This window comes from Salarias fasciatus, chromosome 5, assembly GCF_902148845.1.
Source record: "Salarias fasciatus chromosome 5, fSalaFa1.1, whole genome shotgun sequence".
NCBI lineage: Eukaryota > Metazoa > Chordata > Actinopteri > Blenniiformes > Blenniidae > Salarias > Salarias fasciatus.
This window is the reverse complement of record NC_043749.1, coordinates 19,658,445-19,677,167: the sequence shown is the minus strand read 5'-3', so window position 1 is coordinate 19,677,167 and position 18,723 is coordinate 19,658,445. Positions and strand designations below refer to the sequence as shown.

General features: G+C 42.7%; 1 pseudogene; it reads right to left on the bottom strand.

The window, feature by feature from the left end:
* Positions 1-393: 393 nt before the first annotated feature.
* Positions 394-18,723, bottom strand: part of LOC115388124 (chemokine-like protein TAFA-2) — a 108,712-nt pseudogene continuing 90,382 nt past the window's right edge.

Sequence of the window (18,723 nt, the reverse complement as noted above, 5' to 3'; positions counted from 1 at the left end):
CATATGGCACATTTCCTCCACTTCAGCAGCATCAAAGTCCTTTACACTGTGGCAGAAAGCTGCAATGCAAGGTGCTTCAATCCACTGGGAACACAAACACCAACAATTACATTATAGTAGGTTCACAGTCGTTAACACAAATTGAATAATCCCACAAAGGGATTTGCCACACAGCGCGAGAAAAAGGGAAAACACCCTTCATGCAAGAAGAAGAAGAAACAGTAGAATCAGACTTAGAGGTAGCAGCAGTCTGCCTGAACAGGTTCAAGTACAGGGTTGGCAAGAAAAGAAAGAAATTGGGAAGAGAAAAACAAACTGCTAATTGAACAACAGGATAATAATCAATGTGGTGCAAGTTAATGAGACCGCAAACAGGATCAGGAACTTTTAGCTTCACAGCCAGCGATACCTGCAGAGAGAAAGGCAGGTGGGGGGGTGCGAGAGCACGGACAACAGAAGGGACTCACAAACTTATTGACGGGAGATGTTCCTCTGCCTTGCTGACCCTTTTAATGTGAACGTCTTACAAGGGGAGCAGCCAAATAGACCGTTTCTACCGATGCAGTTTTATTTACTCCCTCTGCTGTAATGTAACCTTACCTTTGCACGTTCTTCATGATGCCATCTTCATTGGTGAACCGCATGGAGTGCTGGTAAAAAAAAAAAATGGTGGCACTGATCGGAGAACAAAGGCGAGTGTGCTGAAACTCGCCCAGAGTTTAATGGAAGTGAAGTCCTGCAGCGTGGAGGGGAGCGAGCCTTCTGTCGGGCTTGTTCGGACACCACAGGCGAGTGTGTGCCATCTCCATGAGCAAACGCTCCCCTTCATAACGCTCAAAATCATCCCGGATCGGCTCAGTCAGCTCGGAAAATTTGGAAACGGGTTTTTATTTCGCAAAAACACACAATTAATGTCAGGAAGTACATGCTCTGTCCATGTCATCGTCGGTCTGTGTTATAGCAGAGGTGTAATTTATTCACACCTGCACACAAGCATGCAGACATTTTCACACCCTGCATTGTGTCAGTATCATCAGTCCCTAATGTAACCATCTGCTCCACTCTGTATTTCTTTTATGCATAAACTGCTAACCAACTCTTGGCAAGCGGCCCTCGCTTACTATCTCGCATGCATCACGGTAAATTAATGAGTTACCTGAGAGGGAACATGAATACAGTTTTTGTGAGTCTAATGGGAAATTAAAAATGGCTAACAACCCTGAATCAGCCAAAACTGATGAAGAACGCTGCCGAGGCCTTTCTGGCCCGTGCCAGCGCCAAACCTGAACTGCCAAAGCGCCGAGATATAAAAAGGAAAACCTGCATAATGTTTCCACAACCAGCAGGCCTAATGAGCAATAACGAAAACAAACAAACTAGAGAAATCCAGTAAAGAGCATCAAAGTGTACTCACTTAGAAGACATTTCTCCCTCAGGCAGAAAAAAAGGGCATTTCTCTATTATTGAATTGTGTCTATCTATAATGAATCTGCATGCTTTCAGTTCATTTTTCAGATTTCCACTGAGCTGTTTGGAAATATGATTCACAAGTTGTTATAAAAACTCCCATGTCTTCTTCAACAGCAGCATGAGTTAATGAACTCCCCACTCCTAAAATTATGCAACAAAGAAAGTAAAAAATAAGCTCAGTGGTTTGTAAGATGAATATTTGAAAAGGAAAACAGGTTTGTCATTCTGTCTCATGCCTGAAATAATGATTTCAAAGTTTTGCCCACAGAAAGAAATCACTGATTACTGAAGGAAAACACATTTATTTTCAAAAAGGGAAAACTCCCCTTTCCCTGATTGCAGCCAAAGTTTTCACTTAGATAAATGAAGATTTTTTTAAGTGATGCTGCAGTGGATCGTCGTCACTTGATGCACTGTGGTGACTTGTGAGGAGTTCATTTCCACTGGTGTGTGAATGTGTGTGTGTGTGAATGGGTAAATGTGATTTGCAACATTGCTCCAGCAGCATAAAAAGCACTATATATTTGTAGTCCATTTACCGTTCACCATTTCTTTATGTTATAACTTAGTGGTGACAGCACACAGTCATTTATTGTATTGTTTTCTTTATGTTGTGATATTGGTGCTTTTTTTTTTGTTTTGCTTTTTCCACTTGTGTGTTTGAAAGAGAATCCAAATACATTTCTCAGTATTTCTGGCCTACAGACGTGTTATAATGTGGTTATTTCTAATTTTGATTTCATTGATTACATTTGTCATGATTGTTAAATTTAATAAATTCAAGGAAGATTCAGAGATGCTTCATAATTTGTTTGGTTAAATTCTCCTCGCATGAAGGAAGAGTCTGCTAATTCGAAGGTGGCGGCATCAACACCCTTCACATCCCTCGTTTACACCTCCTTTGACTTCACCTCCTCTATCAGCCAACGTGGTTTAATCTGAAACACGAGCCTCGGGTTGCAAAAGTCACTCTACATCTTGTCAGGACAATATTTTCACTGCCTCCTTTTCCCAGCGGCGATGACCTTCCTGTGTCTCTCTGATCTGTGCTGCAAAAACACCCAGCCCACATTGACAGGACTGCGAAAGGCAGCCAGGCATATCTTAATCCATTCCAGCCCCACTCTGCCCCGGCTCGGGTTGTCTCGGGCGCTGCTCGAGTTCTCTCTGCGTCTTAGAAGGGTTTTTCTCGACCAGCCAGTCCATTAGTCCGAGTGGAAGACGCTCGTAAAGACAGGGGAGGTTCAGACGGCTGACAGGAGCCGAGGTATCCTGTCCTTCCATGTGATGCAGCTAAACTCACCGCCTGAAATATTCAGGCCGTGTTTGCGAAAGCATGCGCAACCGTTTCAATTTGCGCTCCATGTAAATGCTCTTTTTGTTAAATTATTCATCGGGAATAAAATGTGCCAACATGCTCATTGTAAGGAGTGATGTTAAGAGCGGAAAATTCATTTTCATTTCAGATGCTGAACTCCTCCGAAAAGGGATTCGCATCATGTTAATTCCTCTGCCAAATCAAGTCGCATCTGCTTGCAGGGCTTACAACGGTAAACTTGTGTATTTCTCTTTCATGTTTTTGAAGCATTTATTGAGTTGATTCTACTTGTTGAATTGAATGCCTGAATGAAGCCTGAATGGAATTGACTCTGAAGTATCGATCTAGCGAGTGCGTTCGCGGGTCTGTTCCCATAAATAACCGCATGTCTTCATCCGTGCACACTCCACCTCTGCGGTTCACAAAGTGCACTGAAACATAACAGCTGTAGACCGTTGCACTTTATATAACTCCTCTCCTGCTGATCCTGAACAGGAATATGGAGAAGGGGCTGTTTGCACTTGAAAATGACAGCTAAAGGTGTGCTATATGTTGCTGCTGGGCTCCGCCGCGCGACTCTCTGCTTCCCTTCGCAGATGGATGGGAGCGCTCCAGGTAAGTGAAGCCCAAGCCAAGGATATGAAGCAGGGATGACCAGGCTCCCACCGGAAGGTAACAGAGGAACTGAGGGATTGTGGGATCTGCGCTACAATAGATAATTAGTCAGGAACATCTGTTGGAGGAAGTTCCCCCAGTACCTCACGGGCTGCTGATCTTAAATCATTCTTTGGCTTGAAGACGAGCGTGAGCGTCTCCAGCTATTTACTTTGATAAATCATTTGTATTAATCACCTAGGTCCACCTGTACGCTTCCATCTGGCTATTAAAGGGCAGCGCCTGAATGTCCGTCAGCCACAGAGTGATAACAATATAAAATAGCATCAAATGATGGGACTAAATTAAACAATTCAGCGTTAATCGTTTGCCGCAGGTTGACAAATTTAGCATTTATTTGAAATGCAGAGGCGGCAGAAGGCAGATTTCAGCTTTCAGAACGTATGTATATTTCATAGCTGAGTGGCAGAGCGGCTGTGAGTGCTTATTAAGGTGGAGCCCACTCAGCTCCACTGAAGGGGATTCTTCAAAAACACCGGTTCAGACGACAGTGGAAGTCTGAAGCCTGCTGTTACGTCAGGATGAAACCCTGGTTTTTGATCGCACCGTATTTATTCATCACCTCAGCGCAGTGTGGTATCATGTTAACAAATGTTCTTTTAGTTATGAACAATCAAAAAATCTTTTGACAATTTACAACATTTCAGGACTGTTGGCAGTATGGAACACATTAAAAAACTGAGTGAAGTCATCCATCCATCCATCCAACATGGCCATTTAATCACTTAGTCTGTGCAGCAATTTGAAATTCATGTGTCATTTTTACTGACATGTGGTTTAAGACATCTTTGTATGTTTTGACATTTCGTTATTGAATGCGTTGCTGCATTAAATGATCCATTGGATGTTCTTCATGTACAGATAGATTATCTAGTTTTCAGTAAAGAGTGAGGCAGCTGTATTTCTGTACTTTGGAGAAGACAAACACGATGGAGGCCCCCTTTCAGCAGGGTGACAGTCCATTGACCCCGCCGACCTCTGAAAGAACGAAACAAAGACACTTTGATTTCATTAGCATGGTGTCCTGGTTCCCTCAATCATGAAGTGTCGCAGTGGGACTGCCCCCGCTGCTGCTGCAGAGCAACCTGACCATTAGCAGCCAAATGGATTCTATTTAGAGCGTCAAGAAATGAGATAAATAAATAAATAAATGCGCGGTTACGTATTGCAAAATGGGGCCAAGGAGAAAAAAGTCAGTTAGAAATCCATCAGAATGTCATTTAGTGTGTCTCTGCCCGCCCAGATAGACATCAGCTCATTGCAAACCTCGCTCCCATTAACCCGTTCACAGGCTGCCAAGACAGGAAGAAGAATTTTTCACCTTCCTATCAAACCCCCCCTCCCCCTCCCCCTCCCCCTGCCTGTTGACACCCGCCCAGCCTCCTCCTTCTCCCCCTATACTTTGGGTCCGTCTGAGTAAGTTCCACAAAAGATAATTTCCTTTTCAAATTACAGCAGGCCCTTCCACTGACCTGGGGGCATTGTGATAATGCAGTGTGGGAGCTGAGAGGGTCTCTGATGAGAGGCAAGAGCAAATGCACCGGCCAGCACTAATGTCTTGTCAACACTGTACTTGGAAACGGCGCCTGCAGGACGCTGCGCGGCTCCCGACTTGCTGAGCCGAGCGTTTCGCCCCGACCGCTCCGCGGCATTTTTTTTTTTTGGGGTAAATAAACACGGTATGATCAGCTGACACTCGCTTCACGCAGAACGCGTCGGCGGCGTTTGTGAGAGTACAGTACGGGGAGGGTGAAAGGAAGGAATATAGTTTGGGTCGGAAGCCGCAGCAGAACGTGTGAATGAGCGATGAAGCGGCTTGCAGGCAGTGTTGTGATTCATGAGCTAATCGCCTCTCAGTCCAGTCAGGCATGAGAAACACAGAGAGGAGGAGGTGTCAGGTACAGCCAGGAATACTTTGATATTAGAATTCAAGGCGTCTGCGTCTTGCCTTGAGCAGGATAATCCCATTATGCCTCAGGTCACAGCAATGCACAGAGAGAGAGAGAGAGAGAGAGAGAGAGAGAGAGAGAGAGAGAGAGAGAGAGAGAGAGAGAGAGAGAGAGAGAGAGAAAGAAAGACGTACAACTCACTTGAAAATAAACTGCTTACAGTTGACAAGAATAACACAAGCAGCCGTCAGAAATAACATCAAACTCCAAGCAAAACTGAATTAGAACATCCAATTTATGGAGGAAAAATACCTCTGATATTGAAAAGAGTGAATAACACAATTAGATCTTTAAAGAAAAAAAAAAAAAAGGGGGGAAAGTTTTTGCAGGCAGACTTTTACAGTTCATCTGGGGTGTTTTCAAGATCGAGTGCTTTTTCATTACAGTCTGTCAGCCTTCATTATGAAATGAGGAAATCTAATTTCGCTTGGTGTATCTGACAGTTTTTCAAACTAATTCGTCCTGTCAAGATAAAGCCCCGGCAAACCCACCAGATGGTGTTTGTGTAACGGAGAGCTTTGTTTTTTTGGGATGCACATTTCGTGAGGTGGAAGTCCTGCGTCATTTAAATCTAAATATGCACTGTGTTGTAAGACGTTTTTTTTTTTTCTTTGTGAGATGGAGAATTGTCTTCACAGAGCTCTGATTGTAATCTTGTTTGATTCGGATTAGGCTCAGATGCACTCTAATTGGCAGTTAGCGCTTTCTGAATTATATCAACTTTAGTATTTAATTGATTAACTGGAGATATTTCCTAATAAATAGTAAATTCTAGAAATAGAACTCTCTGATGAGGTTGAGATGAAGCTTTAGACTTCAGATAATAATAGGACTGGTGAGTCAGCGTCATCTGCTTCCAATAAGATGCTGGCACCTTTCTGACCACACTGAGAAAATGCCATTTTGGTAATATTATTCTCTCCTCCAGATAGCTGACCAGGGAATTTATTCCACGGGGGGAGAAATGGAGGATTTAAATCAACAGCTTCAGAGGCATCAGTCTGTAAAAACTGCAATGAAACTAGCTATGAGTTAATAACCTACACAGTATAACACATCTCAAAAAAAATCCCATTAGAAGGAGTTATACTGGAGAAGTTTAATGTCCAGGACAATTTAAATGCAATTTCCAGGGTATTTTCCCACCTGATAAGAAGAAAATAGAGAGGATGCTGAATATTTTAACAGAAGAAAAAAAATGCTGAATTAGAAAGAAATCTGCCCGGTAATGAAATGTAATTGGCTACAGTGACAGATTCATCCAGCAGACATGAAAGAGGCGCTGGAGGTGTTCAGTGAATCTCTAAACATGTCTTCAAAGTCAGCTGGTTCCACTGAATCACCAGTTTAACTGGATGAATCAGGAGCTTTCAGCACTGTTGACTGAAAACATTGTCCTCATCTCAGCCGTGATTCACAGGATTCGCAGGACTTTAAAGCCGCGAAAGCCAATATTGATGTTACACTCAGAGCTTTTAGCAGTGCTTAAACTGTATGGGTCCAATTTTGTTTCTGAAACTGAAAACTGAAGACACCAGAGCCTGTTTTCTTGGTGACAACCATGAGAGAAAAAAAAGATTCTCCTGAAGAAGAAGTCTGCCTGCTCAGCAGGGGGATCTGGCTTTGGCAGGAGAAAAAAACAAAAGCGAAAAACAGGGTCGTTGGGCAGAAAATTATAACATGACTCATCGTTTGTCACGCTGCAGTGTGACGGCTCACATTCTGCGCATGCACTTTCCTCCAATATCACCTTTGGAAGAAACTGGCCATTTCTGCATTTGCACTTTTGACCTTGGAATCGACTCAGCTGAAGGCAAAATGTTGAAGCATTCCTTTAAAACCAGTGAAACCTGATCTCGACTGTGTGAACATCGCATCGGTTTGAGGTGATTTCTTGCCAGAGTGATCGGTGAATCTCTCACAAAACGAGCCCCATCATGACGGCCCAGCCCGCCTGAAACCTACAAGTCAATAGCAGTCCACAAAAATTGTCAAACAGCCAGACCTCGGAGCCGCACTGTGGTTTCCCAACATGCAGAGTGCATTTCCATTTAACTTTTGTGAAGGTCTTTTATGGCAGAGCGGCAAAACCCAGAGGAGCCGTGGTATGAAAAGATCTTTCATTATTAATAGAATATTAGCCCACATAAAGGTGAATGACTGAAGGATTGTGTTTCGGCACTGCAGGGGCTGTAAAGTGCACAGAGGTTAATTCTCTGATCCAAGGGTAGATTTGTATCATTGTTTGTAGATAGAAAGGGTTTTTCCAAGGGATTGGCTTCATGTCTTCTCTCTCTCTTTTCCTTGGAGCACTGTGGTAGATTGCCTGGTCTGATTAATCTTAATGAATTATGCAAATATCCTTTATCTCAAATGATTTAGCAATGTTTCTGTATTGTTTTATTAATGCACTTTTGAATTACTCTGTATAATCACGTAGCCTTCCCACAGCCGTGCGCCTGTTTGTAATTCATCGCCAGCTCTTTATTAAATCCATGCTAGTCTCCGGCGAATTGCATGCAGGAATGAGAAATTAGTCATTACTGTAATTTAATGATTTCTAACCAAACAAGAGGCAACCTGGATTGCTAACCATAGCAACCCCTCGCAGTCCTCCCCCTCAGCAGCAGTCCCGTGAGGCTGATCTTTGGGACGGAGCTTTCCACATTTTTGCCTAATTAATTGTGTTTAGAATAAGAAGTGTTCTGTAGTGAATGTACCGTTTCAATTACAGGCAGAAATTGACGTACAAAATGTGAAATGCCCGACAAAGGGGATGGTTTATTTGCAGTCTAGACGCTCTCTTACAACCAACCGCTTGTGTCTCTCATCTAATTAAACATTTCTGTTTTTTCGTAATTTCACATTTTCACCGTTTGCGCTGTGCGGCTTAAACAGAGGTTATTCCTATCGTCTCTTGGAGTCATGAACATGACAGCTATGCCGAGAATTAGCATTTCAAAAAGATATTTTATTTTCATAGGAGAGGAGGGGCTCCTGCTTTATGTGTGCTGGCCTCTGATCTCTACGGTGTACATTAACGTTATGCAGGTGAAAAATAAACACATCAACTGTTTGCCAACCTGTGAGACTAATAAAGCTTCATGTTGATTTCTGAAATGATGACCACACTGCACATGCCAGAATTACTGCACGAACATCAAACTCATTCAGATGGATTGCAGCTAAATAATCTTTTTTTTTTTTTTGGTTGTTTTTTTCATACATCAATTATCTCCAAACCTTCCCGCTTCACAGAACCAAGCCTGGCTCCCTCCGAAGAGGTGTTTTTTAAGCTTTAATGAACATAGTTACAATGCCTCTGACAGGCAATGTCCTCTGGGAAATGATTTGGACCAAAGAGGAAGAAAAAAAAAGTTTGGTTGGCAATGGGTAACTTTAATTTTAACACAATGAATGAAGGCTTGGATGACACCAACATCTAATTTAGGAGATGAATCAGACAGGATTAGTGTTGTTTTAGACTGAGAGCTAATTAGCCGTCCCTCTGTGGACCAGATTTCAGATGGCTTTTTGTAAAGTCAAGAGAAAAATTGTGTAGTGAGACTTTCTCTTTTGTATTTTCCCTTTTTTTTTTTTTGAGTGTCCTATTTTTGCATTTGCTGATTTTCACATTTCAGCTCCACCGTGAACACAACCTTGATTAACTGTGAGCTCTTCTCCGCCTGCTGCTCTTTTGTTTTTTTTTTGTTTTTTTGTCAGATTATTTGCTTGACCTGCTAATTTCAAGTCCCATCAGCTCCTGCCGATACAGCACAACGGTCGGATATGCAAATGGCATCAGCACACACGTTTCTCAACACTCATATCCATCGAGTTAGATTTATTGAGATAATATTGACATTTGTAATGAGTAATAGTTACCAGGGTTCGAAAACAACATATACCAATAAAACATTTTGGCAGAACTCAGCTCTGTGAGGCCCTTGGTAACTTGTAGTCAACATCAGTACATCTTTCTGGGTTTTATTGTTGTGGCATTGTCTTTTCTGGAAAAAAAAAAAAAAAAAGCTTCACAGCCTTAACAAACTAAAAAGAAGAAAAAAGAGAGATGGCCACTTTCAAATCAACAAACAGAAACAGAAATGATATCTGCTCCATAAGGCTAAAAGGAATGGAAATGCTTATGATCTCACTAGATCTTCAACACAGAAATGCATTCAGAGTCCGGCGCTCTTTGTGGCAAGAGAAGAAGAAAAAAAAAACAAAACCAAAATAACACAAAAAGTTTCACATCACATGGTTTTGTCTTGAGGGTGATCTTTTCTTCTTCTTCTGATGTGATCCACAGTCCATCAATAAATGTCCTCATTGTTCAGTCTTCTACTTCGTAGGAACAAAACTATAATACAAAGAGAGATTTGGTGGGCAGTACAGCTCAGAGACGGCTACTGTTGATGCTGGATCAAAAGTCAGGATTTTAGATATGCAAGTCTTTTATGAAGCTCCCTGGTCGCCCGTTCGTTCGCTGGAATGTCCGTGATTACTGCGCTCGTTGGTCCCCGGCCTCCTCCAAAGCTTAAAACACAGACATCCGAATGTCCTCAATGTCGGTTGAAGAAATAGCATCTTGCTCTGAATGAGAGTCGCGCTCAAAACAGACGACTATCGGGTGACCTGCAAACAAAAGAAAGGAAAAATGAAGGTGGGGAAACAAAGTAATGCTGATTTGGGCAGCAAATCTGACACAAATGACAACAAATTAGAGGAAATAGTTTTTAAAAAGTGTATTTGATATAAAAATAAAACAAAATTGCCTGTACAATTGATTCATATAACAGAAGGCAAAAAGATACAGTAGTGATGTATATGTTGGAGAATGATGCTTTGAATAATGACGGACAACACAATGTTGGGAAAAAAAAGGTGAAAACCTTTAAATGTCTGGTTTTTCTTCATTTACCCACATGAGCATAATGTACCTCATCTCAGCTCTACATGCTGGATCAGTGAAGATGACATTAAAAGAGAAAAATCCAAACAACTTGAGCGGTTTTTTCAACTATAATAAGAACAAAACGATAACAAAGGCCCGGGGTTAAACATTCCTGAAGCGCATCGCTGCATGCAAATGTGATTGTTTATCTCATATCGCTGATGTGCGGCATAAGAAAGCGGCGAACGCGGGTTCGTGCGCTCTGATTCATGTGTTTGTCCAGCAGCCAGCTGAAGGATGGTTTCAGCTCTCCGTCAATTGCAGCTGCCTCATTTAAACAAGCTGCTGCTCCGGGGGCTGCACATCTAACAATCGTCTATCTGTCAGACGTGTGACAGGTTCAAGGTGTTCATATTCCCAGCCGGCCTGCTTATGATTCCACATCCGTGGTGTTACACGGCAAAAAAAAAGTGGGAAGACAGTGAGCGGCGAGAAGTCAGAAATAATGCAATGTACATCATGGTCAATGATTTCCATGCAAACACGGGCTGTATTATTATTCATGATGGCACACTGCCGGCGTAAGTATCTCAGAGGTTTTCATGAATATTAATCCAAAGGATTGAAAGATGCAGTTTGTACTACTTTAACTCTAAAAATACTCTGGAAGGTGAACGCTGTTCTTTGTCGGTTTGCCCTTTAAAAAGTAGAACACAAGTAACTTTTTGACTTGTCCTGTGATGTTAGAGGCACTTTAAAACACACACAGGAAAAAAAAAAAAAACACACACACACACACACACACACACACACAGAGGCGCATCGACAGAAATAAGAACAGGTGTTCCGGGGTGAGCGCCTGCACGTTATGTCGTTCGGTTAGCAGTTTGCGGCGTTCCACCAGTTGAGTCCACGAGGGGCTTTATCACACGCAATCGCTGTTCGGAGCGATGTAATTCTGAAAATTTCATGGAAGTGTGATTTTTTTTTTTTTTTTTCCAGCCGCTTAGAGCTGCTGCTGATGACACAGTGCTCGCTGTTTGGGGAGGCACAATTTAATTTTCACTTCTATGTGACAATCCTCAGGAACCGAGGGTGTGAGAGAATATGGAAATGATTCAGTCTCGCTACAGTTGCGGCAGCAGGCTGCAGACAAACAGTCTCCATACTATGAGTTAAGCCTTTTCATTAAATCAAAACATTATTAAACACACTGGTGTATTCATACCTTATACGCATGCAGTAAAAATATAAAGCTAAAAAAAAAAAAAGAAGAAGGAGAAGAAAGGTTAACAAACAAAACTAAAACTAAACATGTCCGCGGCAATAAAACCTTCAAAGCCGGGCGAAAGCTTGTTGAAGTAATTAGCATGCTGTGGCATTGTGGGCGTCACTGTGAGGGTTATCGGTGAGTTAAAACACAAAGGAGAGTCAGTGGAACAGAAGACAGCTCCTCGGGGTTTGATGCTTAAGCCGCTTCAGGATGAAAGAGCACACTTGACTGGTCAGCCGTGGTTCAAAGTCTCATTGACAAACAAACTAAGGACCCACCCTTTGATAGAGAGCTACTGAGGGGGTGTGTGTGTGTGTGTGTGTGTGTGTGTGTGTGTGTGTGTGTGTGTGGGTGTGTGTGTGTGGTGCGTGTGTGTGTGTCTATCCTCATCATTATCCACATAAAGGAACAAAAGGATTGATCCTTTCTGAATAATCACAGTTTTTATGCATGGCTCTCTTAATCCCACTGGCGTTTTCTTGACCTATTGTCTAAAAATCACAAATAACAGGCTCGATTTCTTCCTCCAGCAATGTCTTAAAAAAAAACAGTAATCAATACGGTGATTTAGTTCCCTCTTTCTGAACTCAATGGACATCTCATGCTATTTCTTATGGCTTTAAGCTAATCAGATGTTTGACTTCCAAGCTGACACAAAATATTTTAATCTAATTAATATCAAGGCTGTTTAATTTTGTCATTAAGAACACGAGGCGTTGCAAAATACCTCAAATGATGTTCTTGTACCTATATATTAGCTAGTTGAAGTCGGTTGAGAAGCACAGCCACTAAATGTGTATTTTTCACTTTAGTTTTTAGAAATTTGAAACATCAGAAGAGGCCTTGGACTAAATAAACCTCTCTCCTGGGTAGCGGTGGTATGAAACAACTGTCAACGAGACATGATATGCCTGCATGCACAGATGAACACATACAGCAGCACGCAAGTGTTGGAGGGTGAAGTTAGCAGAGTCCCTCATGGCAGTTTTTGACTGCTGATAGTGTGGATGTTCAGATCGGACTCACAATGCCAGTGTAGTTCAAGGTCAGATGATTGAACTTGGTTTTGAACCTAAGCTTGAAAGATGATGTTTAAGTTAAACATCCTGTGCATTTCATGGAATATTTATTCTGCATTTTAATTATCTTCACTGATGTTCTCATTGATAAATTAAAATATTATAGGTTGTTGAAACCATTGTAGAACTAACCCTCACTGTGAGGCGTGAGGAGACGACGCCTTGATGAATCTGGTGTTACATACATGCCCATCGTGGCTGTATGTTAATTAGCAGTGACATCTCAGCACACTCCTCCAGCAGTTTACAGTGAAGCGAGAGGTGCTAAACGATTGATACGTTTCAAGCAGCTTATTCATCATCAAGGCTGCGATACACATCTTCTTTATTCACAGTTGTGGTGCAGTTCAGTAAAACATATTGTCATTATGGCATGAAAATAAATTTCTCTTGGACAGATTTCCATCACTATTCTCTAAAGCATTCTTCACCTGTCAAGAGGGAAGACTGCGTTTTTTTTTGCTTTCTGTCCTCTGATTGATCGGAGCCGAAAAGCAGGAGCTGTCAGGGTTATTAATTCCTGACATTACCAGCAGGACTATAAAACCGGGCTGCTCGGGGACATGCACGGAAAGAGGCAACAGCTGAAGTTGTCGAGGAAAAGTGGCTGGAGGGCGTGTAACACGTCTGATTTACTGACGCAACTTCATCGCGAGCCGAGACGACACCGTCATCTTTCATCAACAAAGCCACCGCTGGACATCAAGGAAGAAACGATTTATTGTGGTGTTTAAGGTGTTCCTTTCCAACACCTAACTGCTTGTTTTACCTGCATGCATTATATAGGGCCGCTTTATGTTCTCAGCTGATTACAAACAGCTAAAACCTTCCGAGCTTACTCAAAACACATACATTTAAGGTTGACTGACACTCTAAATTGCCATAATTGTGAACGTGTGTGTGATTCTCTCTGTTTTCACTGATGGACTGCTGACCTGGCCAGGCTGAACCTGCCTATCCCATTATTAGCTGGGAACAGCTCCTTCTCCGTCCGAGTCTGAACTGAATAAAGCATGATGGATGGATGGCATGGATGGATGGATGGATGATCAAGGCTGCTAAATTTGGAGTAGAATTCTCCTTCAAGGTGGACGCATAATTTACCACCAAATACAGCATGATCATCTCAAATCCTGTTTACAGAGAAAAATTTGATCTATTTCACTTGAGCAAGCGCAGGGAAACAGTGGAATGAATTCCCTTTTAACAGGAAGAAAACAGTCAGGACTCAGAGGGTGGCGACAATATGACGTGTCTAATGCAGTAATACAGACTTGCATAAATTTGTGTTTACAGCCACATCAGTTAACGGGTTCATTAAATTCAAGACCTTATAAAGTCATTAAGATAAAAGCGTATAATCTAGTTCCAGAGAGTTTGTGTATCAGGTTAAGTGTACAACAGAAGAAGAAGAAGAAGAAGTAGAAATTAACAGCCTGTTTTATAACGTAATTGGAAATCAAGCTGAGCCTTCCTTAAGAGGTATAGATTATCTCTTAACTAGGTAAAAGCTCATGTAGCATCTTTGTCTTGTAAATAATGCTTTATGAAGTAATAACGCCACACATTCCTGGCATTAACGCCTCAGCTAGTGGTTAGCGTTGTTAAATTTACCGACATTTGTGTGTAGACCGTTGGAGAGTTGCAGAGCTGCTGTCTCTCACGGTAGCTGAAGCTCGGGCGTCAACAGCTGCGGAGTGATCTGTACGTCTCCTGTTAACTGATGCAACTTCAGCCGAACCCAATGAATGAATCAGTGACCAGATCAACCCACACGGTTGCCGACAGCTCAGCTGATGTGTCACACAAGCAGCGCAGCAGCGCAGCCAATTGTAAATTTCCTGCAGAAGAGGTCAATACTAATTTTGAGCGTGGCTGCCCGGGACTGGGCAGGTGTAAAACTGAAAGACAGTAACTCCTGCCAGAATCTAAAAAAAAACTTTACTTTTCTGCCCATTCAACAAGTAAGGTACAACCATAAATCACTGAAATAAAGAGTCAAACTCGGCTGCGACTCGACCAAAATCACTTTAGACTTCTCATACAAAACAATCAGACCGAGCCGCGAATGGCCGGATATCCTCCATATTAGATTTAGAGGCTCAGAATGACAGCAGCAGGTGCTCAGTAATGGGAAATATGATAATTACAGTTTTATTATTCAACCCAGAGCTAAAAAAGGAACAAATGTTGCTCAGACTTGCTTTGACAACTTGTGAATTCACAAAGCTCTAGTGTATTACTTGTGAAAGGGACGTAAAGTGTATTTTCGTTCAAGAGGCTCCATAGTCGCCGACCTGAACAGAAATGATAGCTTTGATATTTTTTTTTGTGATAGCACATTTTTAAAGAGCTGCTCAAGCTTCTTTCAGAGGACTTTAGCTCACGGAGTAAAGGACTTCACAAGAACCGTCGCAGCGCCCACGCCAGACTTGAGAAGGTTGCGCTGGATGCTCAGAAAGCCCCCCCCGTTCATTCCTCAGAATGACGCTTAACTGTCCAGGAAGCTTGGGTACGGCGCCCTCCAGCAAACACAAGCCGTCCCCTCGCTGGCTCTCTGTGGGGGGGGGCAGCAAGGCCACAAGCATGGAGCGACCCCCGCTGACTCCCTAATCAAAAAAGAGTGGAGGTTCTGACGGGTTCTACTAGCCACCTGGACCCCTGCTTGTCTGTGCCTCTGTTGCTGCTTTCCCGTGGCTGTGTGAGAGGCCATGAATTATTAACCCAGCTAAAATAAAAAGCTCTGCTTCATCCAGGCCTCCTGTAGCCATGAATAATGGAAAAGGGAGCTCAACTACAGGCGTTTGGTGAGTCAAACAGTGGACCGTGATGGATGGCTAAGGGCCCACTGTGTCCCCCCTCTTCACCTGCCATCCACTTCAGGTCCACACACCCTCAAACCCAAAACACACATCCAGATAACCTCCATTAATCTCTACAAGTGCGACAGCTTGAGCTCTTCTGCCCTGTCTTGTCACGGCATACTCAACAATTTTCTCTTTTTAAATCATTATTATATTATTGTGCTTGTAGAAAAGGTAGAACCGACTGGAGCCAGTTGAAGCTTAAAAATGAAACCTTAGGTTCAGATAGATACATGTGATGATTCCATGAATCCCCGGGAGCTACAGTTTCCAACTTGTACCGATGAGCTCATTGGTGTGTAATCGCACTGTGTGCTGCAGAGGCGATAATTACTTTTCAATTTACAAAGAAGTCAAGTGCGCTTTGTTTTCATGTCTCATCCACGTCTTCCTTCTCACCTCAGCCTCCAACTAACAACAGGGTCCTGTGGTAATTCTATCTCAATATTTAATCCTCTAATATATGTTTTTCTCACCAGGGAGTGAGAGTGTGAATTATTCTTCAACCCTGAAACTCGGGTTTTCTGGGAAATTATACAGCAGATCCATGCGGAAACAAGAAAAATGTGTTGTTGCATATATTAATGTGGCACAACATGAATATTCAGAGAGGATTGTGACACTCCACACTCTGTTTTCTACTTAGGCTCTGTCTTAAAACAAGCTCAGATGTCAACTTGAGATGAAAACCCAGAGTTCACTCCAGGACTAATAATGAGAACTCCCATGCCATCAAAGACGAATCGAACTACATTATTTTTGAAGTGCTTATCACTTTTCAATCAAGTGATTACCTGAGTATTGACACAGCACTGGTACTTTTCTGGAATGTGGGAGGAAACCAGAAAACACATGCAGCGAACAAGCCTGGACTCGAACCGGGTCTGGCGAGAAGGCTAACCACTACACCACCGCGTTTTCAGCTCCTCTTATATAATGTAACAAAGAGATGTCACTGAATTCATAATCCCATATGAACTTTAAATAAATGTCGTCCACAGCACGTTCACACGCTCGTGGCAGAGCGGTATCAGTGCGCTGGCAGCATGATGTGAAGGTCATTTCTGAAATTCACCTGACACTGTGCAGCAATGATTTTTTTTTTTTTTTTTTTTTTACCTCCCACTAATTTTTCTCTTCAAACAAAAGCAAACCTTGTATGTCCAAATGGTCGCAGCAACCTGGATCTGTTATCATCACGGAAAATGAATCTCATCTGGGCTGCAATTGGAAGCATGTGTCTGGTTTTTATTGTCATAATGAACAAAAAATACAATAATATGCAATATGAGTGCAGGTGTTGTTGCTGCTGTGTGTGTGTGTGTGTGTGTGTGTGTGTTGTGTGTGTGGTGTGTGTGTGTGTTTGTGTGTGTGTGTACGTGTGCACGCATGAAACAAACAAAAACAGATGCATGTTTCATCTTCAAGAGTTGAAAAAAATCACGGTCTTTAATCGAGCTTTTAAGAAAATTAATGGAACCCACATGAAATAATTGTTGTTTTTTTGTTTTTTTTTTTTTAGTTTCACACAGGAAAACATCAAACACTGAAAATAAATGTTATGGCCTTACACTGGTTCAGTGTGTGCGATGAGGAGGTGGGGAGAAGCCTCTAATCTGCACACATAATTTAATTGGTAGTCGAGGTTCTTACCTGAACAAATTTTGTGTGATCTTGCTTCTCCACTGGGGAGAAAAATTAGTTCCAGAGACTGACTTCTGACTTCAAATAATATCATGTTAAATATGCTAAAACTTTTACGTATTTGTGGAAGACAAACAACCCTAAACTGAATGGACAGAATTGAAATTTAACGGCAAAAATGAACACTTCCAAGAAAGTGAAATAACCCAAAGAAGCAAACCATTAAACTTGCACTGAATGCGATCATGTTTAGCAACATTGGAAAATGCCCAGACGGTCCGTGGAGGATTCTGTGGCTTTATTCCACTGGAGAGGAGCTCTGGACTTTGGCTTGAGAAGAGTTCGACCACACACCCCGCTCTGGGACTGCAGACTGTGTGATCTACATAGCTCAAGCGAATTAGCGGATTAAGTAAAATGCAATAAACTGACTTGGTGTAGTTAGACTTCCATGACAAAATGGGACTGTAGCTAAAGAGAACGCTGAACCTAACTCACCTCTTTCTAGTGTTGTAAGCCGATTGCTTGGAGACACACTTCACAGACCTCTCCCCTGTGAGTCACATCTTTCTCTCCTGCCGCCTCCGACTCTCCCTGCTCTGCTCTGCACTCATCTGAAGTTAATAAAAGTCTTCCAGTGCTCTCTCTCGCTCTTGTTTCTTTCTTTTTTACCTCGCGCTCTTCCATTTTTGCGGGGTCACATTCCTTTTCGATTATTCTAGGCCGTGGATTTGCAGTCATTTGTCGGCTCTCACAAATCTTTTTTGTTCCTCATACTTTGAAGCAGGATAATTTCAAGTTCATCCACTATTCCATCCCCAAAAACCAGTGTGTGAGACGCACCTTGGTTGTCTTAACTTTGTTTCCCGTACTGCAGCTCCATCCTTGAGATCTGGCAGGACTTTGCACTCCTCCCCGTCCATGCAGGGATGCATCTGGCACCACCACTTCTGTGCAACTATGGACGCTGCGAGGAAGAAGGAGAGCTGTTTAAAAAACAGTACCGGAAGCAATTAGCAGCACGCTGTTGAAAGTGCAGCGCCGGGTCCTGCCCCTGCTGCGAGCCTCAACAAGCACCTTCAGCCTCCATGTACGTCCGAGTGATTGAAGAGAGCTTCTTGATCTTGGCTTGACGCCGCAGGCCTGTCGTTTCTGGCCCTGTGTGTTTCAGGTCTGAATTACAGGGCGAGGGTCAATGTCAAGCCTGCGAGTGCTGTGAGGAGATGTGCTCGGCATCGGGAGGGCGGCTGTTTGTATGTGGACGAGAGTAGAAAAGCATGCAGAAGACTGGTGCTTCAAGGTCTTGTGTTACTTTGAGGAGGCCTGGAAGGGGGGGGGGGGAAGCGGCTTCCCCTGACATTTCTGCAGTGAAAAGAGAACTGTCAAAACCGAGGAAGCCCCTGTCAGAGTGATTACAGTGCGGGGAGAAGATAGGAGATCGATTCACCTGTAACTGAGGCCACTTTGACACGATATTAAATGACCTTCTGTCTACTCGCCTGGACAGATCTGACACGGCCTCAAAAACAGACACCAGCGTCAAGTAAATGTACT